The 27,387-nt window shown below is 43.5% G+C and overlaps 1 non-coding gene across 1 annotated transcript; it reads right to left on the bottom strand.

Annotated features, from left to right (window-relative positions):
- Positions 1-12,816: 12,816 nt before the first annotated feature.
- On the bottom strand, positions 12,817-12,889 carry Trnav-cac (transfer RNA valine (anticodon CAC)). The gene has a single exon. It is a non-coding gene; the product is annotated as a tRNA-Val (tRNA).
- Between the last annotated feature and the right edge of the window lie 14,498 nt (positions 12,890-27,387).

Here is a 27,387-nt window from a genome sequence, read left to right as displayed (position 1 = left end):
CCCCCGTCCCTCTAGTCAAGCCTGCTTCAAGCCTCGACCCACTGTCGTCGTCTACATTCGGAAACTATTCTCTTTGTTCTTGCGTCAAGTCTGTTCCGCTGTCTTTTTAAGTCAGGGTTGTCACTTCATCTCATTTGTCTTTGTAGTTGCTGCTTTTGTCGTATGAGGACTAGCTCTGCTTGGGGGATGGATGGTCTCCAGTTTTCTACAATTTTGTTGGGGACTGCTTCTTGTGCTGCTTTCCGATAGCTGTTTCGAGTCTGTTGGTCGTTTGCTGCAAATCATTGTCGTCAGTGACAGTCATGGGGATGCATAGTTTCCAAGTCAGTACATTCTGGTATGTGTTCCAGTCTGGCGTGCATTAAGACACTTCGTCTGTTGGGGTGTGGGGGAGAGTGGTGGTTAGCGGATGTGGAGAGCAAGACTGGCGGGTGGTCGCCAGTTACTGAGTCTGCTGTTCCGGGGTAATGAAGGTGCCGTTTAGGTCGGCACTGAATAAGATGTGGTCTGGGGCTAATAAACCATTATGACCTATGAACGTCGCTTCGTACAGTGGTAATCGTAGTGCGGGAACGGTGGTCAACAGGTCGAACAGTCTGCAACCGTAGCCGTTGTCCACTCTGTGCCCCAGCCTGTTATATATAGCACTGAAGTCCCCTAGTAATACGGTGAGGTCAAATGATGTGATATATCGAATAAATTGGGTACGCAGCACCATTCCTATGGGGTTATACAAGCACACTACTTTCAGATATCTGTTCCTGTCTGTTATTTGGACTGCAATGGTCTCAATCTTGTCGTAGGCGGCGGGAAGGACGATAGAGTCGCGGACGTAGATGGCGACACCTCCTCAGCCGTCTTGTCTGTCGTTCTTGAAGGTGTGGAACTTGAGGAAATCACATTTTATTCTGGCTTTGAGCCCGGTTTCCGCAATAGCGGCTACGTGAATGTTTTCCCTATTTAACATGAGCTGGAGTAATGATTTTTGATTCCAAATTCCCCTCGCGTTTGCGAAGAGCAGATTGAGGTCGTTAGATTCTATTACGTTGACCATGGTCGGGGGGGGGGGGGGGTTTGGTGGTGGAGGAGGAGGGGTTGGCTTAGTCCCGTGTGTGCTCTGTATGATGTATTTGTCACGTGTCAGTTGTCGAGGGTCGTGAAGTGACATGGGGTGGGGAGGCGGGGGATTGCATGTTCTTTAGTCCGGGACTTAACATCTGAGGTCACCAGTCCCCTAGAACTTAGAACTAGTTAAACCTAACTAACCTAAGGACATCACACACATCCGTGCCCGAGGCAGGATTCGAACCTGCGACCGTAGCGGTCGCGCGGTTCCAGACTGAAGTGCCTAGAACCGCTCGGTCACACCGGTCGGCTAGGCCACTGGGTCCCAGCTGTCAGTTATTGTTGTATGGAGCGCGTTCGTGGCTTGTGTGGAGATCAGCCCCCTCTCAAGGAATCTTTTCGAACCTCTATCGCCGGCCGCGGTGGTCTAGCGGTTCTAGGCGCGCAGTCCGGAACCGCGCGACTGCTACGGTTGCAGGTTCGAATCCTGCCTCGGGCATGGATAAGTGTGATGTCCTTAGGTTCGTTAGATTTAAGTAGTTCTAATTTCTAGGGGACTCATGACCACAGATGTTAAGTCCCATAGTTCTCAGAGCCATTTCGAACCTCTATCTATTGTTATCCTGAATTCAGCACAGCGATCCTGGAGGACGTTCACTGGGGCCGTTGTGGGAAGGCTTACTAGTCGATCTCTGAGCACGGCTTCCTCAGCTACGGGGGGAGGGGTGTGAGTTGGTTGCCACCGCCGTGCCTACATACCCGGCGCCGCCGCCAGTGACGTCACAGGTGCCCACACGTGGCAATGTTTTGGTGCCGCGACCGCGTCACCTCCCCAGTCACAGGACCCCAGGCCGGATTCAGCTGCTATCCACCGTCTCTATTGGGGGCGTTGTCCGATATTTTGATATGTATTGCTTCGTTTATTACGCTACCGCAGAAGCCGGTGATACGTGTAATAACATAAGTCTTGGTCGAATGCAATTCCGAGTCCGTTTTCCAGTCGATGTTCCGCCACAGCGTAGATGGACACGTCTTTCATTTTCTGCTCGGATAGTTTGACCGACGTAAAACTACCCTCACCCACACTGTATTTTGTACATTCCAGGTGTACATTCACATCCGTCATTAGTTGCCAGATCTTTGGTGTGGGCCTGAAGATTCTGTCAATTTTATGTCTCTTCAGGACCTCGCTAATCTACCCTCTTATTGAACCACAAAACGGCAAAAACGTAGCCTTCTTCGTGTCTTCCTCGGAGGTGTTCTGCTTTCGTCGCTTAGGTGAAACTGCTTGCTAAATTTCACCGTTGTAGCCGTTTTCCTTGAAAACTTTACGTAAGTTGCTCAGTTCTGCCCAATGGTCTTCAGAACAGACAGATTCTGTGCTGGGCGGCGGCAGCTGGTGGCGAGCAGATACCGATCCGCATGCGTGGTCTTGCGGTAAACGCCGTGACCGAGACACCCACTGGGTTTTCGCTGCACAAGGACGTTCAGTGAATTTTATGTGGTCGCGGATGTTGTTGATGTGTTCCAGGAACTGTTAAAGCTTTTCACGTCCATAAGGCAACATGACGAAGGTATCGTCAACGTAACGATAAAAACAACTAGCCTTTGCAGGAGCCATGCCCGAGGCGCAGTCCTCGAAACGCTACAACTGGAGCTAATGGGCTCCCCATCGCGCGCCTTCCGTCCTTTTCAAGTATTCTCCATCATGAAAAAAATACGATGACGAAAGGGGCACATGCGGACTCTGAACACATTTTCATTGGTTATGAACTGTAGACTAAACTACAAAAAGATAGGAATTTAACGAGATGAGACCTGGATAAACTGAAAGAACCAGAGCTGATAGAAAGATTCAAAGAGAACGATTGAAAAGAACAGGGTAAAGAGATACAGTAGAAGAAGAATGGGTAGCTTTGAGAGATGAAATAGGGAAGGCAACGGAGGATCAAGTAGGTAAAAAAAAAACGAGGGCTAACAGAAGAGATATTGAATTTAATCGATGAAAGGAGAAAATATAAAAATGCAGTAAATAAAGCAGGTGAAAAAGAATACAAACGTCTCAAAAATGAGATCGACAGGAAGTGGAAAATGGCTAAGCAAGAATGGCTAGAGGAGAAATGTAAGGAGGTAGAGGCATATACCACTAGGGGTAAGATAGATACTCCGTTCAGGAAAATTAAAGAGACCTTTGAACAAAAGAGAACCTCCTGTATGAATATCAAGAGCTCAGATGGGAAACTAGTCATAAACAAAGACGGGAAAGCAATGCCAGAGAAAGCATCTATCGACGGGTGTGAAAATTACCGAACTATCAGTTTAATAACTCGTGGCTGCAAAATACTAACAGGCATTTTTTACACACGAATGGAAAACCTCGTAGAAGCCGACCTCGTGGAAGAGCAGTTGGATTCCTTAGAAATGCTGGAACACGAGAGGCAATACTGACCATACGATTTATCTTAGAAGATAGTTTAAGGATAAGCAAATCTACGTTTCTAGCATTTGTAGACTTGGAGAATGCTTTTGACAATGTACACTGGCAAACTCTCTTTAAAATTTTCAAGGTGTCAGGGATAAAATAAAGGGAGCAAAAGGCTATTTATAATTTGTACAGAAACCAGATGACAGTTATAAGAAGAAAGGGGCATGAAACGGAAGCAGTGGTTGAGAAGGGAGTGAGACAGGGCTAGAGTCTATCCCCGATGTTATTCAGTCTGTATATTGAGCAAGCAGTAGAGAAAACAAAATAAAAATGTGGAGTAGGAATTAAAACCCATGGAGAAGAGAGGTTTACCGAAGACACTGTAATTCTGTCAGAGAGAGCAATGGTCCTGGAAGAGCAGGTGAACAGAATGGACAGTGCCTTGAAAGGAGGATATAAGATGAACATTAATTAAAGCAAAACGAGGATAGTGGAATGTAGTCGAATGAAGTCAGGCGATGCCGAGGGAATCAGATTAGGAAATGAGACACAAAGTAGTACATGAGTTTTGCTATTTGGGGAGCAAAATAACTGATGATTGTCGAAGTAGAGAGGATATAAAATGTAGACTGGCTATGGCAAGAAAAGCGTTCCTGAACAAGAAAAAATTTGTTAATATCGAGTATAGACTTAAGTGTCAGGAAGTCTTTTCTGAAAGCATTTGGATGGAGTGTAGCCATGTATGGAACTGAAATATGGATGATAAATAGTTTACACAGGGAGAGAATAGAAACTTTGTACATGTGGTGCTACAGAAGAATGCTGAAGATCAGATGGGTAGATCACGTAACTAACGAGGAGGTACTGGGAAGAAGGGGAATTTGTGGCACAGCCTTACTCGAAGAAGGGATCGGTTGGTAGGACATGTTCTGAGGCATCAAGGGATCACCAGTTTAGTAGAGGAGGGCAACGTGGGGGGTAAAAATCGTGGAGAGAGACCAAGAGATGAATACACTAAGCAGATTCAGAAGGAAGCAGGTTGCAGTAGGTACTGGGAGATGAAGAAGCTTGCACAGGATAGGGTAGCATGGAGAGCTGCATCAAACCAGTCTCTGGACTGAAGATCACAACAACAAAGTTATGTTTAAGTAAATCTGGGATGGTGTCGTCAAAGAGCTGGGACAACAAGTTTATAGAGCCTGTAATGGGCACACACGCGAATAGGAAAACCACACCAAAACTAACCATAATATATGCTTCATCAAGACGTAGACGCTTAATTCGGTCGATTAAGTCCACCGTGCTGTTTATGTGGTGTGCCAGAGTCCAACATGAGCCGAGAGGAGGCTGGCCAAACATCCTGCGTCTATAGGTGGGCGATCCGATGGTGCTCCCTATAGGGCTTAAAGGCGTTTCCTTCATACGTACCTTTGGCAGACCTTAGAACTTGGGTGGTCTGGGCGCCTGAAGGAGGAGGTTCTTAACAATACTATCTTCCAGTCTTCGAGCGATGACTGTTTGAGAAGTTCCGAAGTTTTCCTCACTATTCTGAATGTTGGGGCCCCAGGCAGCTTTTGGTACATATCTTCCTCGGGCATCGGTTGGATTTTCTCGTCATAGTCGGCTCGTTCCATCAGGACGGCAGCATTGACCTGTCAGCTGGCATGACGACGACGAGACGATAGTTGCGGAGGCCATCGAGTTCAGCTCTACTCATGTTTGGTACCGGCGGCTTGGATTTTAAAAGAATACGACTCGTTTCTCTACGAATTTCTTGTTTCACTGGGAAGCTAACGAACTGCTTGTTCGACACCACTTAATATATCAAGGAAAGGGATACTTCGTGGGGAAGGAGCAAAGTTAGTGGTGAGATGGTACATGCTTCGAACTTTCTTGCTGTCAGTTTGATCACGGTACATTCCGCAGCTGTTAGCCCTGCCCCATGCTGTTGTAGCGGAGCCGGCCGCTTTGGCCGAGCGGTTCTACGCACTTCATTCCGGAACCACGCCGCTGCTACGGTCGCAGATTCGAATCCTGCCTCGTGCATGGATGTGTGTGATGTCCTTAGGTTAGTTAGGTTTAAGTAGTTCTAAGTCTAGGGGACTGATGATCTCAGATGTTAAGTCCCATAGTGCTTAGAGCCATTTGAACCATTTGTTGTAGCGAAAGCCGAGTGCTTCTCCGTGGATCTATGCTTGATAATGTTAATTGTGCCACCGTTGTGGCGTCGATCGAGTCGCTATCTAAAGCCGAAAGTGGTAGCACCAGTAGCAGGCCGAAAGCTCACTGCCTTTTGTGCCCAGCTGTTTCCTGGTGAAGTGTGTCCTCTCCCACAGCAGGGTGAAACTAGACGGCGAAGTGTTCTCCTGGTTATCGCAATGCCGACGTGATGGTTAATGATGGCAAATCCTGGGGTCGTCTTCGCATAACGGCAGCGTTTTAGGAAGGCTAGCGAGCTTCATAAAGTGGTCTTCTTAACGCGCAGTTTCCCCAGGCATTTGATGGTGCGCCACGTGTCCTCCCCTAGAGGTATGTTATGTATGAAGGCGTGTTCTCGCGGCAGTATCAATTAATAAAATACACTTGGGTTTCCAACTGCATCATGTGGTTAACTGCAAACAAGATTCCGGCAGAGACTGCCATCCTCGAATAGTTGACTGGATGCTGCCGCCGTGCTTATACAGACACGCCATCGGCTGTGATTTGGTTGTCTGTCGGAATACAGGCACAATTTCCCTGGTGTTTCGTCAGATATTTGCAATGTCTTTATTGCAACGTGTCGCCGGAGGCATCCCAAACAAATATTGCTGACCAACTCTTTCATGCGACGCTCAGCGTAAATGAAAAGCATCGGCTACAAAAGGCATTAATTTTTAAAGTAGAATTTTGCGTGCTCTTTCGATAGAGCGGTCCTAAATTAGTCTTGTGCGACATTCGTTTCATCGATATGTATTAGGAGGGACACTAAAACCCGAGGCATAACCAACACTCCAGGAACGACAGAACCGGTGTGGTCCGCGCTGATTCCTACCGCAATGCAGCAGCACTACTCAGTCGCTACTGGAATATCGGTTATTTTTAATGTTTCACTGTTCCCGTTAATACGTATCGATAAACAAATACCGCAATAGACTAATTTGGGACCGCTCTATAGAATGAACACGCAAACTTCCGTTTTAAATATTATTTTATTTGTAATGGGAAACAACTGACGCTTTCCGCAGCCACTGGGCAGAAAGGACATTGCAAATATCTGCGGAAACAGTAGGGAAACGATCCATAGGAGCGACACCCGGACTCAAAGACATAAAAAATAGCCCACCAGTAGGGTGCACTGGATCGAAATGAAATTTATTAGCAGCAACTCCCCGTACAAAGAGTTGGGCGCATCCACAAAAGATAATGTTGGAACAGCGACAGTGTGGTGTACTACGAACTGCTCCATCACTGCTGACCTTTTACTGTCAACAACTGAGACGTCTTGCAAGCGCAGTCCAAGAACGACGAGCAGGGAGACTGTGTGAAGAGGTGCAACTCCACGATAGCGCCAGCCCGCATTCTGCTACTCTAACAAGAAACACTATACAGAGTCGGATTGGCAAGTCATTCCGCACCCACGTTAGTCACCTGATCTTGTGGCTTGGGATTTTTACCTTTAAGGAAATTCCTTCCGGATGAAAGAGCGCTTCGAACATGGCTCGAGGAGTTCTTAGCGTCAGAACCACGTTGTTTCTACAGTCACGGAATCGATAGTAACGCCGGCGTTGGCAGACTTGTAAATAGTGAAGGATAATATATTATTGATGACGAAAGTCTCTGTTATGTGTATATTTTGTGTCTCTCAACGGGAAAACACTAAGAACTCATGTACCAACCCAATAATAACATGTAGCCCTCCTCTACATGCCATCAATTTCCACGTGCAGATATGTGTCGACATCTGGTGTGCTGCTGGCTACTATTTGTCGAACACTTTGCTACGCAGTTTCACGCATTACTGCTATGTTACTTGCGAATGGAAATCAGGATTCAGGTGCTTACTGCACTAATTAACTTTATTGCGTAGTATATCTTTGTTTACACAAAAGAGGATACTTACTGCACAGGTCGACGCTGCAGTAAGCGGACGGCTAATACATGTTTAACGTAATCCATTTCCTTTGCGAACCGTTACACTCATGTGAACAATGTAAGTTCTCGATACGCAGGTCTCATTTCTTTCCGTAGCGCTGAGTTTATGAAAGTGTGCTGGTGTGTACTGTTTAATTTATGAATGAGATCGCATTATCAAATTGTTTCTGTGAGGAATTAGAATTATACTTTCCATGTATCCTGAAATTGTCAGGACTTAATACACCTACGAGGTAAGTCAATATTTAAGTTATATTTTTGTTTATTTTGGTAGTACTGTCATTTTACGTTGATGACGCATGTTTTGTTTATTTGTTCCTATATCTTTGCAATTATAAAGCTGTTAGGTTAGTTTCGTTATCTCTTAAGTTCCGAAATGGTCGTACAAGTGTTTCGCACGATGAAGGAGCCGGACGACCGTTTACCGCCACAATTGAAGAAACCATTCTGCGTTCACGTAAAACGATTCTCTTATTAACTATTGACGAAATGGCACATCGTCTGCAAATTAGTCACGGTTCTGCCTACGAAATCATCCACAGCAAACTTGGGTTTCATACAGTTTGTGCAAGATGGGTCCCAAAACAACACACACACTTGCATAAACAAATGCGCTTGGACATCTGCAAAAAAACATTTGGATCGCTGTGGTAACGAAAGGGACAGCTTCTTAGACAGGATCATTACTGCTGATGAAACATGGATCCATCATTACGAGCCGAAGAGTAAACGGGAGAGTATGGAATGGAAACATCCAAATTCGCAGTGCAAGAAGTAATTCAAGACCCAACCGTCCGCAGGAAAACTGATGCATACGGTTTTTTGGGACGCACAAGGTCCAGTACTGGAACATCATGGGGAAAGGGCCACAACAATAAACAGTGTACGTTGCAGTGAGATGCTTACTGCCAGGCTAAAGCCTGCAGTTCGAAACAAACGCCGAGGATTGCTGTCGAAAGGTGGTGTATTTTTGCACGACAATGCCCGTCCGCATACTGCTACCCACACTCCTGAAACGCTCAATAAACTTAAATTTGAAGTACTGGATAATCCTCCATATAGTCCCGATCTTGCCCCTACTGACTATCACTTGTTAGGTCCACTCAGACAGGCATTAAGGGGCCGTCGATTTGCCTCGGACAAAGCAGTGAAAGAAGCGGTGCATTTCTGCCTCGCAGCTCAACCGAGAACCTTCTTTTATGAGGGCATCAGGAAGCTTGTACAACGACGGACCAAGTGCGTTGAAACGCAAGGAGACTATGTCGAAAAATGATGTTCTTCTAAGTTTCGTATTTGATTATAATAAAATTTTATAACTACTTTGCGGATAATAATTGACTTACCCTCGCAGTTATGTGAGTAGTCCATGCTTTAAAAACACACACACATACACACACACCTTTCAACAGTAGACCTGTTAACAGCCTGCACGTCGAGTAGCGGATCTCGATGCTCTTTTGTTTTCTAGGGCGCCCTCTGGAGTAACGTCTCGGACGTGTCCGAGTGTGTCTTAGTAATAAACACGTCGCTCATTGCGCTACGACGTACAAACAGCGAACTGTGCAGTGCGGTAACTTCTGTGTGGCAGGCAAACAAAACGTATACGGTGCGAAGTGCAGTTATTCGTTGTCGACCGCTGCAGTTGATTGAATCATTAAGGGAGCCGTAAACGCAGCAAGCTAACGTGTCCGCTGCTTCACCGACAAGTAGAGGCCAGTGGCTGTAATTGGACATCCGCTTCCCGTTACTATCGGAGCACTGGTTAAGAGCCGACAGCACGCGGAAACGACCCATCATTCTGATCAGATAAGCGTTCTTCAGTGTTCTGAAAGGTAAGCTCTCATTTCGCAAGTTTTTTTCGAAAGATATGTGCCTTTTATTTATTCAATATTACTGCCTTTTCATTGTTATTACCACCTTTACGCTTTACAAAATCCATCAGTTCTCTAAACAAATTTCATTTAACGAATCATTATTTCTGATGACGAAAGTAGACCAGTAATTAATTTTCATTACATAGTAATAATTTATAAACAGGACGTCACTCAGTCGAAATTAAAGTTTAACTACAATCTCGATTTCCCTGCTTACGACTATTCCACCAATTTAAGTAACTATTTTCTATACAAAAAGTTAAAATGTAATGCATTTTTGCGTAATTTTTCTTTTGCATTTACGTCGATCTTTGGAACTTGTGCAAGTAATGGTAATTAATAGTTTCCAGTAATATAAATCTCAGATATTGCGTCAGTCGTTGGGGGCGATCTGAAGGTTATATTATTCTTGAACCAAGATCGCTAGCAATTCATTTTATCACTTTTCCCGGTTTCGACAGATCTACGCTCTCATCATCGGATCTGTAAGTTACAAAAACAAACATTCCAAGTGAGGTGGCTCAAACATACACAGGATTTCATTTAAACACTGTGTTCAATACTGGAACATTAGAACGTAGTTTGTAACATCATTAGATGCACAAGCTTTTTACAGCTCTGTAAGTCACATTGAGATGTTGCGTCGAAGTGTAATAAAAACTGGCAGGGAACACCAAAATGTGACAGACAAAATACCAAAAGATTAAAACTTGCAACATGTTGTGGTCATGTCGCAGCGTACGCTAATCACTTGACACTAGAATGGCGACTTAGCCAGTGTAATGTTTTCACAGAGGAATGAGTGCACACTTGTTTACCTAGTGGTGTCCGGTAATCGATAAATTTCGATTACATCTGCACACTATAATTATGTCTTCTCTCCGATCTCATTAAAATTATTTTTAAGAAAATTTACGTAACATTTTAAATTGCGTTATTGTTTTGAAAATATTCAGCGCAGTTTTTAAAAAATGTGAAATTTACAAGGAAATATACATTTTCATCCTTCACAAGTAAACTTATAATGAAGTACAGTTTAGTATCATCTTTTAAAAAATAAGGTTACGGTAAAAAAGTGAATTATTCATCAACATACAGCCGTGTCAAAAACCCTGACAGAAAAAAAAAGTCTTCAAAGTAACTACAAACAAGACAAATACAAGCCATAGGCGCGGACGATACAAAATCGCTCTGTGAAATACTGTTAGTTTTACGTAACTGTATTCTTCGCATCACGTAAGGTGAACTACATCAAGTCATATAATCAAGTGATGCGATGCTCGTGATCTGGGTTAAAGAATACCGGGTTAAAGAGCCAGTGTACCGGCATAGCGGATTATTGCGAAGTATTGGGGAACTGGCGGTTTGGTTCCCGAGGTTTACGTGAGAGCCTGTGTCCTCACCCGCGCAAAAACGGACGTGTAGCGGGGAACTGAGAGCTTACGTATGCTAAAGTGCTTATGGTTAGTACCTTGTATTTGTTAGGCACGAAGTACATCTGGAAAGCAGATATCTTTTATACAATTTCTTAATACACGAATGATATTTATACACATACGTAAATTGTGCGGTGCTCATTGTCTCTGTTTATTACAATACAGAAGATTTAGTTCAAATATCTACAGTACTGAAGATTTAGTTCAAATATTTACTTTTAGATCCGATGATGACAGCGTAGATCTGTCGAAGCCGGTAGTGGTAATGAAAAGAACGACTAGCGATCTTGGCAAACTTGTTTCTTCGAGAAGAATAATTTCCACTTGATGTTATCTATATCTTCTGTTGGCGGTAAGAGTGCTACTACACTGTTTTTGAATGTTTCTTCTGTTCATGTGCGTCAGTCGTTTGGGGCGATGTGAAGATTATATTATTCTTCAACCAAGATCGCTAGCAATTCTTTTTATCGCTATTACCGGTTTCGACAGGTCTACGTTGTCATCAATGGATCTGAGTTACAAAAACAAATATCCCAAGTGAGTTACTTGGAGCGTTTGTGCGATCCGAGAGCTTTAAAGTGTCGCTTCCGGAATTCAGAGAGGTGCGCCAGCCCCCGTTCGATTGCGTCCGGAGGAATAACGAGGATGGTCGGTGTGCCGAGCAGCCTACGTGTGGTTCCTAGGCGGTTTTCCGTATCCCAATAGGTGAATACCGGGCTGGTTCTCAACTCCTGCTACAGTTACACGATTCACAGATATTTAGCACATTGTAGCAGTAGATGCAGACAATTGCGGTACACATATTCCGTCGTGGGGTAACAGGTTCGTGACAGAAAGGGCAGACACAAAACCCTGCCTAAATGCGGCAGGAAGGCACAAGGAAAAGGAATAGTAATGCACTGTTTGTACTAAATACGCATGTCTTGCGGTAGCAGCCATTAGGTTACCTGGTTTTAGCCTACAAGAACGTAGTTCTCATAGGTGGATAGTTCAGAGCGCGCGGTATGTTTGAATCCCAGGGCTAAGTGATGAGAGGCGGCTGTTTTTGTTTACGTTATCGGACTTGTCATATTTCACTAGTCCAGAGACAGTTTGTCAGCTTGTGTCCCCTTTACGTGATTCCTAATAACTGCTTCAGTTCGAGTGTGCGTGGTTTACATACATTCTGGTAGCGATTCCTGTTTTGTAATTTAGATTTTCTTTCAATTAATTCATGGCAGTGCATAGCATATTCTCCTATGACTCCTATAGTAATGAGTTTGGTTCTTCCTCCCGTTTTCGCCTGATGTAGGATTGAATCCGATGGAGAGTGCATTAATTCTATATTTGTTGCACTTACTCCGAATAAGTAAAATTCCGAGGTAAATTACTATCGATGTGTTGCACAACGACACACCCCCGAGACGAGTATTCTGAAGATTTGCATAGTCAATGAGAGACATAATTACATCGCTACACCATCAGCTATTGTCAATAACGATAGGAAGTTGCTAATAGTTTCGCTCTTCATCCGGACCGTCTTCTGGCGCAGGACAAGAAATTATTTTATAGTGTTTTGCTTTCTGATGCATTACATGTATTTGCCTTAATATTAAGTTAAATAGGCAAGCGTTAGTATTGCTATTATATATGACTAACACAGTTTCGCTGTCTGGACATGTGCGTTCTTTCGTTGTGGAAGGTGGCAAGTACGCTTCTTGTAAGATTCGCCTAAGTTATTCTTGCTATGCTGACGTTGGGACTCTAATGGAAAGCTCAGTTTCCTCATAGATGGAAAAAACACATTCACCTTGACAGTATGCTCTTGTTTCGCCGAGTATCTATGTAACTACATACATTGAGCTCGTTCTGTATAGCACGAAATTATGCATAGAAGTTAAAATAATGTTTCCGCCCGGGATCGAACCGGGGACCTTGCGCGTGTGAGGCGCACGTGATAACCACTACACTACGGAAACTGACGGGAGTCTTTTCTCAAGACAGGATAACTGTGGCGGGAACGCAGTGCTTTCACTCTCCCTGTCCCCCTCCACAGCGGTTTGAACCAGATTCTGAGTAACGTCGTGGTGGGGATACGGCGACACGTCAGGTCAACTTGCTGTTCTCTCTCTCTCTCTCTCTCTCTCTCTCTGTGTGTGTGTGTGTGTGTGTGTGTGTGTGTGTGTGTGTCGCCAAGTGCCCGTCCTATCGCCACGTACCTAATAATCCTTAGTTTGTGACGACTAGTTTTTTAGTATGTACTTCGAATGATACGCAGATTCCGTTGTTTCAGGAGGACGTGGAAGGAACGGAGTGGTTAGTTAGTGACAAACAAACGTGGGTAAAACTTATGTATTGGACCCCTCCTCGCCACCTCGTATTTTTCAGTATAGCGCGGATGTAAAGAATAGGCTTCGCTACCGGTCAATTTTTTACCTCGATCAGATTTTCTGTTTCCATATTTGTTGGCTTCGCCAACTCTCAACGAAATTGTCACATTCCAACCTAATCTAGACTTCCGGCTGCGCTACAGATCAGTCTATTACCACAACGAATATTTCAGAGGAGGGTGAAAGGGGGGCGGAGTGGTCATATAAGGTAACTTTACCCCAGACTTGGTACAGTTTGTTCTGCCGTTCTCCCTGTTCATTGAGTATTCCCTTGTACTGAATTTATTTTCTGTTAACGATACACGATCTTTCACAGTGTTTTTTGATATTTTTCGTGTTTTTATGTAACACGCATACTGAGATCTGTGGCACTTTGTGCGTCGTTTTTGTGAAATATGTACGCCATGCTGTGGCCGCCTGATATCAACCAATCGCAGTGCAGTAGGCTTGGTCCAATTGGTGGAACCGTTAGAGTCGCAGAGTGCTTGGATTTGATAGCTGTGTTGTAACGGAACTGTTTCTTTACGTTCTACGAATCGTCTTACTTAAGTATTCCTGGGTCAGTGAGCTTGCGTACTTTTTCGGTGATTGCAAGTAGTTATTTCAGTTAAAGTGCATGCGGCTGTCGGGAGACATAATTAATTAACGCGTTATAGCGTGTAATGAAATACCACACACGGAAAGTTAGAAAGAACACATGATGCGATGCTACACTGACAAATACGCTCTCATTTGCCGAGACGATAGTTAGCTTAGCCTTCAGCTACGTCATTTGCTACGACCTAGCAAGGCGCCATTACCAGTTTATATTGAGATTGTAATTATGTATCATCAAGAGCGATGTACACCAATTATGGATTAAAGTTAAGTATTCCAGAAGCTATGTACTATTTTTGGCTACTATAATTACTTTACCTTGTTCCAGACCTCACGCCGGTCTGCGTGAGCTTAAACGCGTACATTTCGGCCTCCTCTAGCAACACGGTGTTGGCTCTTCTGCCAACACATCAATACATACACTGCATACCACACTATATTTAAAGAGCATTAGAAGTAGAACATTTCAGATACTTAGCGAATAGGGTACGGTAATTAGACAAACTTCACTCAAACGTCGACCAAACAATAACACGAGTTTCAGTACAGTGTTAAAAGTACACCGTCAGATACAGTATGTTAATCTACAATACCGCTTGCAGGGTGCAGTACGTCATTATTCTACCGCTGTAAAGAAGTCAGCTGTCTTTGGTGGGCCATTTCATCAGTGTCTTCAGTGCGGTTTGTTTTATACTCGTCAGATGCAACAGCTCAGTTTGGTTTGGTTCACTTCACTCTGTCGCTCCATCCACGCAATCACTGCATTTATATTATCTAATATTTCACGTGTACTGGGATCATCATTTTTACCTTTTTCTTCAGCTTCACCATCCTCATCTTCTACTGCCTCACTCCTCTCATTTCGAATATCATCAATAATGACGTTGACATCTATGATCTGCGAAATCGGTTTTCCGTTGCCAACGACTACCCTACGGATCCAATTTTCAAGATCAATATTGCACTGTAGAACATTACATGCAGAGTGGACGTAACTGCTGTTGAAATACGTAGCTACTGCGTTCATTTGTTGCATTTTCTTCCCTGGAACACTGGTTGGAGCAATTCCTGATAGCGGCCGGACCGATGCTTTGCCACGCTAGACCAACTGAACACGCAACACACTTTAAAATTTTCACATTTCAAGAACATCTCCATTTCTTCATCTGAATTTACTTTTGAAGTGAGCAGATACCGGCGATAATGAGCCTTAAATGCTTGTTTGATACCCCGATGTAGCGGGTGAATTAATACCGTCGTGTTTTACGGGTAAAGCAAAGTTCTTATTTTTCAAATCTTCTGGTGGCAACACATCAGCAGGTGGCTGAGCTGGACACTGGTCAAGGATCAGCAGAACTTCTTCTCTCAGCTTAAGCGTCCGCAGGTGCTTCCGAACTGACGGAACACACTCTTCCTGAAACCAGCTGGTGAAAAGTCACATGTTTTGTGAATGCTTGTAAGTGAATTGTAATGGTCACGTGTTTACATACTTGGAACATCTCGCGGTTTTACTTACACCTATGCAAAGAGGTTTCAACTGATGGCTGCCCGATTTATTTGTGGCAAAGAGAAGGGTTCATTTTTTTTAATAGAGAATTCTGTTTGGAAGCAATCAAAAATAAAGCACCGTTCGATCACAATTATACTCTCGATGATCATTTAAACTTTCATCTACCATTACTTTGTGTAAAATTTCAGGAAACTGTGAATAGATTCGCTGTCGCAAGACCTTACTTCTCCTTCAGGGTCGATTGGCGAGTTCCATGACGACATTTCCATCTTCAAAATCACCCGTCGGAAGCTATAAAAAATCTTTGTTGCCATGTAAGCCAAAGTGAAATTTTTCAGCTTGAGCTTAAATAATAGGCACGTCTATACTTCCTTTTATTAAAAATCGCCTATAAAGGCATTCGTCAAGTTCACTGGCTCTTACTCCGTTTTTAGTCCATTCCCACATCACTTTCAACTGTGTTTACAAAAGCTCAGAATTTATTCTTTTCTTTCACCCACGTTTTGATGGATTCTTCAGGTGCACCACACTCGCGTGATAAACTTGCTTTGCTCCACCATTCTTCAAACGATCAATAACTTTTCAATTTATCACTGACAGAATATGCTCACCGTTTCTGTGAGATTGTAACAAGCATACAGATACAGATAAGCTGAATTATTACGGTAAGCGTGTGTAGTTAACGGCGAGTTTTTCTTTCCCGCTATATCTTCACCTAGCTTTACAGCCAAGAACCGCCACTGACGCGTTATGACACATTAAACCGTATTGTCAGTCTGTTGGCACGCCATAAACTTACTCAACTTCAAAACTTTTATTCCACATTTCGTCGCTTTTTCCCTCGGTAATGTTGCTGCTATCTCATAATTGTCATTAAATTTAATGGCGCTAACAGCAAGCAGTCGCTTCTACCCGCCAAGTCTCTTTTCCTACCCAACACTGTACTGTACCGGAGTGCGATCTACTCACGTGACTGAGTTGGTTACCGCTACGATCGGCGCTACGCTTGTTTCTGGCCACATAAAGTACCTGTAGTTTTGAAGTCAGTCCTCCAAGTGGGATGATAAGATCTGCCTTTTTTTATGCAGCAAGTTTATCTTTTACTTCAGCAGTTAGATGACCCTTAAAAGCAACCAAAACAAACATGGTTTTCTTAGCAAGCAGTGGAGGCTGGAATCCAAGAAAAAAGCAACTGGTTTTCGGTACTCACCAGAGTACATGTGTCAATTTTAACTGTCGTCGTCGAAGTTTTAACCAACCAGTGCTCACAATGGGGGACAATATTTTACGATTTCAGTGAACTGCGTGCTTTTTGGGTTTATTATTTGATTCTAAATTGACTTGGCTTCCGCAAATGAAAGACCTACAAACAAAGGGCTTCCACTCATTGAATATTTTGAGATGCCTTAGCGGGAAAACATGGGGAGAAGACAGGTGCCGCCTCCTGCAGTTTTATAGGGCATTTGTTCGATCACGTTCAGATTACTGCAGCTTGGTCTACGGATCAGCCCGTATTTCCTACCTCGAGATATTAGATGATGTCCACCGTTAGGGCATTCGGATATCGACTGGAAGCGTGCCGATGAGCCCAGTTCAGGGTCGGTGTGCGGAGGCTGGTGAGCCACCACTCTGGATTCGGTGACGTGTCCTTTTGGCTCGACAGGCACTGAAAACCTCAGCGTCACCTCAGTCATTGGCTTTTAGTGCAGTGGCCCTACCCAACTTGGAACGGCTGTTTAGGAATCGGCCTCATGTGACCAAGACATTCGGGATACGAACTGCTGACTGTGTCAAGTATCTATTAGACCTCCGAATACGCAGCCAAGAATGGAACGCGTTGCCGCCTTGGTGTCTTCGGAGGCACAGAGTGATTTTAAGCTTGACAAGGTACAAGAAAACTTGTACTGCAGATGATGTTTTTACAACTTCATTTTCTTCCATTTTAAGTACATACCACAGTTCTATCGTTGTTTATACAGATGGATCCTAGCAAGAGAATGTCCATGCTTGTTCCGCTGTTTTATCTGATAGGGTTTTCAAAGTGCGTCTTCCCAAACAATTAACAGATTATGATGTGGAGTTACATTGCATTATGATGGCACTGGGGAGGATTTACAGACATCGCCGTACAAGGTTTCTTGTCTGTTCCAGCCGGCTTAGAGCACTACACCGAATGTATCCATTAGACACTGATTCAGCTCATCCATGACTGCTTACAGCGGCTCCAATGCCATGGCAAGGTGGTGATCTTTTGCTGGGTACGTGGCCACATCGGGATATGGGGAAACGACATGGCCGACAAGCCGGCCTAGTAAGCATGTTGGGATGGTGCTGTCTGTCAATGTCGCATCCCATTGCAGGCTATCATCTCATTTTCTGACAGACGCACCATGCATCAGAGGGTGACAGAACACAAACTGCAGTCGCTCAAATCGACCACAAAAGCATGGGAGACATCTTGTCAGCCTCACCGCTGGAAGGAGGTTTTGCTTACCAGACTGCGCATCAGGCATAGCTTTTTTACACGTGGCTTCCTCCTTCAGCAGGAGGATCCACCACTGTGAAGTCTGCTGCGTGCCACTTTCAGTTCAGCATATTTGGGAACGTGTGTCTTACATACTAATATCAGGGCAGTCCTCGGTCAGATGGAGATCTGCCCACCACCCTTGCCGATACTGATTCCAGTGTTACAAGAGTGGTGACATTTTGTGAACTACCTGGCCTCATCCCTAAACTGCTGGGAAGGGAGGCATACTTTAATACGTTATAAAATGCTCCGCATGTGGGGACAGCCGACGTCACCAGTCACAAAATTGGCATACTGACTTCCCATCAGGGAGCTGATGACCATGATGTTGAGCGCCCCTCACCTAAAATAATCCATCATCATCCACCATGATCATCGTCCACCATCATCACCACCACATCTGTCATCAACATCGCCACCCGCCACCGCCGCCGCCGCTACCACCCATCATCATCCATCCCCGTTAGCAAGCAGTGTCCAGGTCTGCGATTCCAGTCAACTATCAGGTGTCTTGTCATCCACTCTTCTTCTTGGCAGTGAATCACTAACCCATTAGGTAAGTTTTCTTTTAGCATGGTTTTTCTCTTCCAAATGAATTAAGGCGGTAACTTTTACCTATCCGCTGTAACAGCTAACATCACAGTTATTCTACTTTTTCATTCCCTGTTCCTCGTACTGGCGTACAGTCATATTGCTCGGCATGTCTAAAAATACTGGCGTTTTGTCAGCACAGACAATCTCATGAACAGAGTATGTGTGACACTTTCACGAATGGTCGACTTAACTCTTCTCCTCGAAATCTGCTGGCATTCTCTGTGCTAGTTAGTACTTCGTCGGAGACCAAGGCCACTTCTACGCATAAAGCGACGAAACCTACCAATACTATCCCAAAATTCTCTTTGTGGCATGTTTAACACTTTCACAATTTCCAAGGCCTTCAATTGGATAATTTCTCTTGAGATAGGCATCCCATTCTTCCGCTTATCTTGCACATGGGAAAGAACATAAGCTACAAGTTTCGGATACCTGCCACATTTCGGTCACCTGTACGATTTTCACTTTGAACCTGCCTTTTTCCAGATTTCTTCTGAAGAAACCAAACGTTGGCCATTAGATTCGTCCAGTCAATTATTTCCTCCAGCCTCTCTGTTGCTTGTGGTTAGGCCATACCGCACAACTATAAGTTTAAACCTCGTATGTAACAACGTCGGACTCTTAGGCTTGATTATGCTTCTCGCTCTAAATGGTCATTCATATCGTCATAAATCAGACTTTCTTACCGGTATCCTGAACCGAACTGAAACTGAATTAAACGCTAACGAAACAATACTGGTAGCCATACACAATGTTAGCCGCAGTAAGACACCGATAAAAGCTTTCATTGCTGCGTAATAAAACGCCTTGTCGCCAGTTGTGTTGTTGCAAATGAGCTTAATTTTTGTACAGCAGTTGTTTGTACAGAGACACCGTTTCTGATATCAGCCGCACCCTAACTTTCCGAGGTTAAAATTTGGACCAAAATTGCAGCTTATTTTCGTAACAATACGGTATTCGCGCGGAATTTTGGAATATTATGCTTCTAGCAATTAAAAGCCGACTCCTGAAACGTCAACTAACGTTAAGAACTTCTTAAGAGAGTAATTTTCATGCTCAGTAACAAACAAAAATACGTGCAGAGACATTCATATTTTGAGACGTATTGAATTTTAATTGACGCTGGTGATTCGATTGTCAATTGAGTAAAGTTGGCTGCCTGTCTCAGGGCTGACGGTACATCGTCCCTCTCTCTTTTCCGTTTCTCTTTGCATTTTTTAAATGGTTTAATTTTTTTTAAATGAAAGATGTGGTCGGGATTGATGGAAAGAAAGAAAGGTAAAGGATATTTAAAATACTGTTGGCGTTGCGTATATTCCTCACGCGCGTAAATGCGGCTTAACATATGTTGTTGTTATGGTCTTCAGTCCTGAGACTGGTTTGATGCAACTCTCCATGCGACTCTATCCTGTGCAAGCTTCTTCATCTCCCAGTACCTACTGCAACCTACATCCTCCTGAATCTGTTTAGTGTATTCATGCCTTGGTCTTCCTCTACGATTTTTACCCTCCACGCTGCCCTCCAATACTAAATTGATGATCCCTTGATGGCTCAGAACATGTTATTCCAACCGATCCCTTCTTCTAGTCAAGTTGTGCCACAAACTCATCTTCTCCCCAATTCTATTCAGTACCTTCTAATTACTTACGTGATCTACCCATCTAATCTTCAGCATTCTTCTGTAGCACCATGTTTCAAAAACTTCTATTCTCGTCTTGTCTAAACTTATTATCGTCCATATTTCATTTCCATACATAGCTACATTCCATCCAAATACTTTCAGAAAAGACTTACTGACACTTAAATCTATACTCTTCTTCAGAAAAGATTTCCTTGCATTGACAGTCTATATTTTATGTCCTCTCTACTTCCACCATCGTGAGTTATTTTGCTCCCCAAATAGCAAAACGTATCTACTACTTTAAGTGTCTCATTTCCTAACCTAATTCCCTCTGCATCACCCGACTTAATTCGACTACATTCCATTATCCCCGTTTTGCTGTTGTTGGTGTTGATCTTACATCCTCCTTTCAAGACACTGTTTATTCCGTTCAACTGCTCTTCCAAGTCCTTTGCTGTCACTGACAGAATTACAATGTCGTCGGCGAACCTCAAAGTTTTTATTTCTTCTCCATGGATTTTAATTCCTACTCCGAATTTTTCTTTTGTTTCCTTCACTGCTTGCTCAATATACAGATTGAATAACATCGGGGAGAGACTACAACCCTGCCTCACTCCCTTCCCAACCACTGCTTCCCTTTCATGCCCCTCGACTCTTGTAACTGCCATCTGCTTTGTGTAAAGATTGTAAATAGCCTTTCGCTCCCTGTATTTTACCTATTCCACCTTCAGAATTTGAAAGAGAGTATTCCAGTCAACATTTTTAAAAGCTTTCTCTAAGTTTACAATTGCTAGAAACGTAGGTTTGCCTTTCCTTAATCTTTCTTCTAAGACAAGTCGTAGGGTCAGTATTGCCTCACGTGTTGCAATATTACTACGGAATCCAAACTGATCTTCCCCGAGGTCGGCTTCTACCAGTTTTTCCAATCGTCTGTAAAGAATTCGTGTTAGTATTTTGCAGCCGTAACTTACTAAACTGGTAGTTCCGTAATTTTCACACCTGTCAACATCTGCTTTCTTTGGGATTGGAATTTTTATATTCTTCTTGTAGTCTGAGGGTATTTCGCCTGTCTCATACACCTTGCTCACCAGATGGTAGAGTTTTGGCGAGGCTGGCTCTCCCAAGTCTGCCAGTAGTTGTAATAGAATGTTGTCTACTCCGGGGGCCTTGTTTCAGCATAGATCTTTCAGTGCTCTGTCAAGCCCTTCATGCAGTATCGCATCTCCCATTTCATCTTCATCTACATCCTCTTCCATTTCAATAAAATTGCCCTCAAATACATCGCACTTGTATACACCCTCTATATATTCCTTCCACTTTTCTGCCTTCCCTTCTTTGCTTAGAAGTGGTTTTCCATCTGAGCTCTTGATATTCATACAAGTGGTTCTCTTTTCTCCAAAGGTCTCTTTAATTTTCTTGTAGGGAGTATCTATCTTACACCTAGTGATACATGCCTCTACATCCTTACAGTTGTCCTCTACCCATCACTGCTTAGCCATTTTGTACTTCCTGTCGATCTCATTTTTGCGATGTTTGTATTCCTTTTTGCCTGCTTCACTTACTGTGTTTCTATAATTCCTCCTTTTATCAATTACATACAATATCTCTTCCGTTACCCAAGGATTTCTACTAGCCCTCGTCTTTTTACCAACTTGATCCTCTGCTGCCTTCACTATCCCATCTCTCAAAGCTACCCATGCTTCTTCTACTATATTTCTTTCGTCTGTTCCTCTCAATCGTTCCCTAATGCTCTCCCTGAAACTCTGTACAATCTCTGGTTCTTTCAGTTTATCTAGGTCCCATCTCCTTAAATTCCCACCTTTTTTGCAGTTTCTTCAGTTTTAATCTACAGTTCATAACCAATAGATTGTGGTCGGAGTCCACATCTGCCCCTGGAAATGTCTTACAATTTAAAACCTGGTTCCTAAATCTCTGTCTTACCATTATATAATCTGTCTGAAATCTTCCAGTGTCTCCAGAACTCTTCCACGTGTACAGCCGTCTTTCATGATTTTTAAACCAATTACCAGCTATGATTAAGTTATACTCTGTGGAAAATTCTACCAGGCGGAGTCCTCCTTTATTCCCTGCACCCATTCCATATTCATCTACCTCTTTTCCTTCTCTTCCTTTTCCTAATATCGAGTTCCAGTCCCCAATTACTATTAAATTTTCATCTCTCTTCACTATCTGAATAATTTCTTTTATCTCATCATACATTGCTTCAATCTCTTAGTCATCTGCGGAGCTAGTTGACATATAAACTTGTACTACTGTGGTAGGCGTGGGCTTCGTGTCTCTCTTGACTACAATAATACGTTTACTATGCTGTTCGTAGTAGATTATCCGCGCTCCTATTTTATTATTCAAATGGTTCAAATGGCTCTGAGCACTATGGGACTTAACTTCTGAGGTCATCAGTCCCCTAGAGCTTAAAACTATGTAAACCTAACTAACCTAAGGACATCACAAACATCCATGCCCGAGACAGGATTGGAACCTGCGACCGTAGCGGTATTTTATTATTGATTATTATACCCACTCCTGCATTACTCCTGTTTGATTTTGTATTTATAACCCTGTATTCACCTGACCAGAAGTCGTGTTCCTCCTGCCACCGAACTTCACTAATTCCTACTGTATGTAACTTTAACCTATCCATTTTCCTTTTTAAATTTTCTAACCTACCTGTCCGATTAAGGGATCTGACATTCCACGCTCCGATCCGTAGAACGCCAGTTTTCTTTCTACTGATAACAACGTCCTCCTGAGTAGTCCCCGCCCGGAGATCCGAATGGGGGACTATTTTACCTCCGGAATATTTTACCCAAGAGGACGCCGTCATCATTTAACCATACAGTCTAGCTGCATGCCCTCGGGAAAAATTACCTGCACAGTAAGGCCGTTTTGGTTAATGTTACAAGGCCAGATCAGTCAATCATCCAGACTGTTGCTCCTGCAACAACTGAAAAGGCTGCTGTCCCTCTTCAGGAACCACACGTTTGTCTGGCCTCTCAACAGATACCCGTACGTTTTGGTTGCACCTACGGTATGGTTATCTGTATCGCTGAGGCACGCAAGCCTCCCCACCAACGGCAAGGTCCATGGTTCATGGGAGGAGAGGCTTACATATAGACAGACGATAACCAAGGTTGCTACGTAGGCACAAATGTTAGTAAAAATGGGTACAGTTTTGCTTGTAATGATTATCTAAACTGGCTGGTAGATCAAAGGTAATCAGAAGTAGCATAAAACTATTCCTGTTATTGCCCGTTAAATTAATTGCTGTGAAGAGGGTGACAATATAACCACTGTAAGGATTTTTACTCACGACAAGTAATTTTCATTGAGAGCTAATTTGCTTCATTTTGGATTAAGTATTTCCTTGAGAGAAATAAATCGTTGCTTATTGCAGTTACAACTATCTATGCAGTTCCGCAAAAATTCCGATGAAATGAACTTGCAAATGTTAATAATTGAAAATTACTATCAATATTCAAAGTATTTATAAGGTTAGCTTGAGGATGAAGCCCAGTATTTAATATTTAATTAAATATTACGTAATGGCCGCCTATGCGCAATTACGACACAACTCCCCACAGGGGTGGGGGAGGTTTTTAACAAGAACTGGAGAAATTCATTTTTTACTGTATATTATAAAATGTAATACGGACATCAGGTACTTAGTGCTTCAGAACAGATAAGTGACTACAAAAGTAGTGGTCGATCTTTGAACCAAGTCTTCTTTTTTTTAACTTTAATGAAATAATATGTGCATGGTTACAAAGAATATCTTTACATTGTATAGTTACTCTTTCATACTAAAATACATATTTTATTTACATATTTAACACAACATATATTGACGAGTTGTAGGTTTTATTGCTGTCTGTCGTATTAGCTACGTATTTTATCGTCAGAAATATACCTAGTTTAGCACCTTTTTTAGACTTCGCATTTACACGTCTCGTATAGGTTCAGTTTAATTTTATTTGCAGGAGACGTCACAAGGGGTAAGCAGAGCCAGTGGTGGATTAGTGGCTGTGAAAGGGATGGGAACGTTTCGTCGTCAGTCTTCCAGTACTGACAACTAACGGGCGTGGGCAATTTGTACCAGTCAGCTGCTAATATAAATTTTGAGAGGGAGTAACATGATTGGTCAAAGTGAGGTACATATTTGAAGTAAGGAATACGAAATTAAATTAAGGCTGTTGTGAAACATCGTTATGTGTACAAGGAAAACGACATTCAAAACATTTAGTAAACGTTTGTGATCGTATGTCATACTGCGTGATGCATTTGAATAGACATCTACATCTAAACACCGCAAGCCACCTCACGGTGTGTGGCGGAGGGTACTTTGTGCACCAGGGTCACCAGCCCCTTTGCTGTTGCAGTCGAGAATGGCTCGCGGGATGAACGATTGCTGTGTGTGTGCTCGAGTCACTCTGATTTTGTGTTCACAGTCTTTCCGTGAGACATACACAGGAGGAAGTAATACGTTGGTCGACTCTTCCAGAAAAGAACGTTCTGGGAACTTTTAATAGTAAACAACACCGTGACGCAGAACTTTGTGTTTCAGCGCATGTCAGCAGAGTGGTCTCAGCACCTGTATGATGCTTTCCGCTTACTAAATGAACCTGTAAAGGAAACGTGCAACTGTTCTTTGAATGTTGCCCATTTCCTTCATCGATCGTGTCTTGTATAGATTCCAGACTGATGATCAATTTTCCTGAGCATTCCTGCACTGAATCTCATTTCTGGCATGTGCATTATCTGCAAATAATTTCATGTGGTCGTTCCACATCAGATCGCTCCGTACGCAAATTCCGAGGTATTTTATGGAAGCAACTGCTTTCAACGATTGTTCTGCAATCATATAATCATACGATAACGGGTATTTACAATGAAGAGTCAAAGAAACTGCTACACCTGCCTAATATCGTGTAGGAGTCCAGCGAGCACGCCGAAGTGCCGCAACACGACGTGGCATGGACTCGACTAATGTCTGAAGTAGTGCTGGAGGGAATTGACACTAAGAATCCTGCAGGCCTGTCCATAAATCGGTAAGAGTACGAGGGCGTGGAGATCTCTTTTGAACAGCACGTTGCAAGGCATCCCAGATAAGCTCAACGATTTTCATGTCTGGGGAGGTTGGTGGCCATTGGAAGTGTTTAAACTCAGCGGAGTGTTCCTGGAGCCATTCTGTAGCAATTCTGGTCGTGTGGAGTGTCGCGTTGTCCTGCTGGTATTGCCCAAATCCGTCGGATTGCACAATTCGCGTGAATGGCTGCAGTTCGCCAGACAGGATGCTTACATACTTGTCACCTGTCACAGTCGTATCAGGGGTCCCACATCGCTCCAAATTGCAGAGCCTTTACCAGCTTGACCAGTCCCGTGCTGGCATGCAAGGTCCATGCATTCCTGAGGTCGTGTTCATACCCGTACACGTCCATCTGCTCGATACAATTTGAAACGAGACTCAGCAGACCAGGCAACATGTTTCCAGTCCTCAACAGGCCAATGTCGGTGTTGACGGGTCCAGGTGACGCGTAAATTCTGTGTCGTGCAGTCATCAAGGGCACATGAGAGGGCCTTCGGCTCCGAAAGCCCATGTCGATGATGTTTCGTTGAATGGTTCGCACTCTGACTCTTGTTGATGACCCAGCAATTTGCGGAAGGGTTGCACTTGTGTCACGCTGAAGCATTCTCTTCAGTCGTCGTCGGTTTCGTTCTTGCAGGATCTTTTTCTGGCCACAGCGTTGTCCGATATTTGATGTTTTACAGGGTTCCTGATATTCACGGTACGCTCTTGAAACGGTCGTACGGTAAAATCCCCACTTCATTGCTACCTCTGAGGTGCTGTGTCCCATCACTCGTGTGCCAACTATAACACCACGTCAAACATTTATTACCTGCCACTGTATTAGCTGTAACCGATCTAACAACTGCGCCAGATTGTCTCATACAGGCGCTGCCGACCGCAGCGCCGTATTCCACCTGTTTACATGTCTCCGTATTTGAATACGCATTCCTGTGGCAGTTTCTTTGGCGCTTCAGTGTATGTCAATGTACACACGATACGTTACACTTGTTTATGTTGAGGGTCAACTGCACCCCCTGTACCAAATGTGTATCCTCTGGGGTGTTCCATCTTTGCGACTTCTGTGTATAATAGATCATCCGCGAAAAGCCTCATGGAACTGCCGACGTAACTACAGTTGTTGTTGTGGTCTTCAGTCCAGAGACTGGTTTGATGCAGCTCTCCATGCTAATCTATACTGTGCAAGCTCCTTCATCTCCCACTGTATTCATCTCTTGGTCTCCCGCTACGATTTTTACCCTTCCCGCTGCCCTCAAATGCTAAATTTGTGATCCCTTGATGTATCAGGACATGTCCTACCAACCGATCCCTTCTTCTAGTCAAGTTGTGCCACAAACTCCTCTTCTCCCCAATTCTATTCTATACCTCCTCATTGGTTACATGATTTACCCACCTAATCTTCAACATTCTTCTGTAGCACCACATTTCGAAACCTTCTATTCTCTTCGTCCAAACTATTTATTGTCCACGTTTCACTTCCATACATGGCTACACTCCATACAAATACTTTCAGAAACGACTTCTTCACGCTTAAATCTATACTCGATGTTAACAAATTTCTCTTCTTCAGAAACGCTGTCCTTGCCATTGCTAGTCTACATTTTATATCCTCTCTACTTCGACCATCATCAGTTATTTTGCTCCCCAAATAGCAAAACTCCTTTACTACTTTAAGTGTCTCATTTCCTAATCTAATTCCCTCAGCATCACCCGACTTAATTCGACTACATTCCATTATCTCCGTTTTGCTTTTGTTGATGCTCATCTTATATCCTCCTTTCAAGACACTGTCCATTCCGTTCAACTGCTCTTCCAAGTCCTTTGCCGTCTCTGACAGAATCACAATGTCATCGGCGAACCTCAAAGTTTTATTTCTTCTCCATGGATTTTAATACCTACTCCGAATTTTTCTTTTGTTTCCTTCACTGCTTGCTCAATATACAGATTGAATAACATCGGGGAGAGACTACAACCCTGCCTCACTCCCTTCCCAACCACTGCTTCCCTTTCATGCCCCTCGACTCTTGTAACTGCCATCTGCTTTGTGTAAAGATTGTAAATAGCCTTTCGCTCCCTGTATTTTACCTATGCCACCTTCTGAATTTGAAACAGAGTATTCCAGTCAACATTTTTA

Source organism: Schistocerca serialis, chromosome 10 (assembly GCF_023864345.2).
Source record: "Schistocerca serialis cubense isolate TAMUIC-IGC-003099 chromosome 10, iqSchSeri2.2, whole genome shotgun sequence".
Lineage (NCBI taxonomy): Eukaryota > Metazoa > Arthropoda > Insecta > Orthoptera > Acrididae > Schistocerca > Schistocerca serialis.
Note: the sequence above shows the minus strand (reverse complement) of the source record. Positions and strands in the feature narration are given on the sequence as shown.